This window comes from Octopus bimaculoides, chromosome 9 (assembly GCF_001194135.2).
Source record: "Octopus bimaculoides isolate UCB-OBI-ISO-001 chromosome 9, ASM119413v2, whole genome shotgun sequence".
Lineage (NCBI taxonomy): Eukaryota > Metazoa > Mollusca > Cephalopoda > Octopoda > Octopodidae > Octopus > Octopus bimaculoides.
This window is the reverse complement of record NC_068989.1, coordinates 72968101-72970824: the sequence shown is the minus strand read 5'-3', so window position 1 is coordinate 72970824 and position 2724 is coordinate 72968101. Positions and strand designations below refer to the sequence as shown.

At 40.3% G+C, this 2724-nt stretch overlaps 1 protein-coding gene across 2 annotated transcripts in view; it reads left to right on the top strand.

Moving 5' to 3' along the window:
• LOC106872816 (probable methyltransferase-like protein 24) overlaps nt 1-2724 on the top strand; it is a 31367-nt gene that overhangs the window by 20630 nt on the left and 8013 nt on the right. The window lies entirely within an intron of this gene.

Sequence of the window (2724 nt, the reverse complement as noted above, 5' to 3'; positions counted from 1 at the left end):
ATATATATATATATATATATATATATATATATATATATACATCATCATCATCATCATCATCACAATCATTTAACGTCTGTTTTCCATGCTGGCATGGGTTGGATGGTTTAAGAGAAAACTGGTAACATGGGGAGCTGCTCCAGGTTCCAATCTGATTTGGCATGGTTTCTACTGCTGGATGCCCTTCCTAACGCCAACCATTTCAAGAGTGCAGTGGATGCTTACGTGCCATCAGCACGGATGCCAGTCACGAAACATCGGCATCGACTACGACCTCATTTGACTTGAGAGGTCTTCTCAATCACGGTATATTGCCAAAGGTCTCAGCCCCTTGTCATTGCCTCCGTAAAACCCAAAGTTAGAAGGGTGCTTTTTACGTGCTAACGGCGCGACTGTCAGATATGCAATACTGGCATCTGAACGCTATTACGATTACACTTTGCTTGATGGGTCTTCTCAAGCACAGTATATCACCTAACGTCTTCAGGTGCTTTTTACGTGCCATTGACACGAGTGCCAGTTACACGACACTGACATCAGCCACATCTGCGATTTCACTTGGCTTGACAAGTCTTCTCAAGCACGGTATATCGCCAAAAATCTCGGTCACTTGTCATTGTCTCCATGAGGTCTCAGCGTTCGAAGATCATGCTTCATTACTTCGTCCCATGTCTTCCTGGGTGTACCTCTTTCACAAGTTCCCTCCATATCGACACTTCACACAACTGTCCTCTGTCAATACGTATTACATGACCATACCAGCGCAGTCGTCTGTGATGCTTCTTATGCTCAACTTTTCTCTCAAGATACATTCTGTCGTACATGCACACTCACATTGCACATCCAGCGAAGCATACTAGCTTAATTATTTTCAAGCCTTTACATGTCCTCAGTAGTCACAGCCCATATTTCACTGCTGTGTAGCATGGCTGTTCTCACACAGGCATTGTACAATCTGCCTTTCACTCTGAGGGAGAGGCCCTTTGCTACCAGCACAAATAGCAACTCTCTGAACTTTGTCCAGCCTATTCTCATTCTAGTAGCTACACTCTCGGAGCATCCACCTCCTTCTACTAACTTGGTCAACTAGGTAACGAAAGTTATCAACTACATCTAGTTTTTTCCCCTGGCATTTGATGGAGTCTATTTTCTGTACATTTTTAGTGTTAATTGTATCTGTGCACCTTCCATACAGAAAAACTATTTTTCTCGACAAACCTTCCTCTGATATTGCTGCACTTCTTATTTGTCCATAGCTTACACCGGGCACATCGAATGGAGTTACTACTTACATCTTTTCTACAGATCAAGAGGGGACATATACCTGAAGGGATTTGTGATTTGTAAGCTCTCCACTTGGTAAAACATTGGTTTCCCCTAGATTAACTCTAAGGCCCTTTGATTCTAGACCTTGCTTCCACGCCTGACGTTTCTTCTCTAGTTCTGATAGTGATTCGGCTATAAGGACAAGGTCATCAGCATAGAGGAGCTCCCAGAGGCACCCGTCTTAGATTCCTCTGTTATTGCATGGAGGACTATGATGAGCAAAGGAAGGCTGAGGACTGATCCTTGGTGAAACCCTACTTGTACTCTGAATTCTTCGATATACTCGTTGCTAACCTTCATATTACTGACAGCATCCATGTACACGGCTTTTTACAGCTCTTTCCAACCACTCATCTATCCCTAGCTTCCGCATTGACTACCAGATAAGGGACCAGGGGACTCCTCTGTTGAAGGCTTTCTCTATGTCGACAAAAGCCAGGTACAAGAGTCTAGTTTTGGTTAGATATTTCTCCTACAGTTGCCTATCCAGGAATATATTATTTGTGGTGCTCCTTCCTGGCACAAATCCGAACTGCATCTCATCTACACTAACCCTCTCCCTAATTAATTAAGCTATGACCCTTTCATGACCTGGTCCAGCAGTTTGTAGCCTCTGTAATTATTCCTGTCTAAGACGTCACTTTTGCTTTTGTAGCAGTTAAAAATGCTGCTGCTGCTACACCAATCGTTGGGTATGATTCTCTAGTGGACAACCGGGTAACTAGGCTATATCCTACTCCACCATCTATTCCAGAAGTTTATCATTTAAATATATATGAGCATGCAACTATACGCATGAGAATACATACATAAAACATACTAATCTACACATACATACATACATACATACATTCATACATACATACATACATACACGTACACACACACACACACACACACACACACACACACACACACACACACACACACACACACACACACACATATAAATATGCTTATATATATACACACACATATATATATATATATATAGAACCTTTGATACAGTAACACTGTGTATAAACTCTGTATGTGGAATGACCAATTTCAAAGACTGTTGGACTTTACTCATAGGGTATCGGAATTTTAATAATGGATTTACAAAGCCAACGACAAGTCTTAAAAACAATTGGACTTGACTCACAAGGTACTGGAATCTTATATGTATACCGTTCTGCCTAAACAATATATTTACAAATACAATATCCCTGCATTCATTCTATATTTCTTATCTTAACTAAACTAACTATTGCTTAATAATCCTCTCACACCGTCTCGATGAAGGGATATAATAAATATCCTAAAAACAGCTGTAAGATATTCGATTTATAAATGTTCTATATTATACTCTGTCTTGTTTTTTTTTTTTTATCTCATTACGAAAAGTATATCCTATAT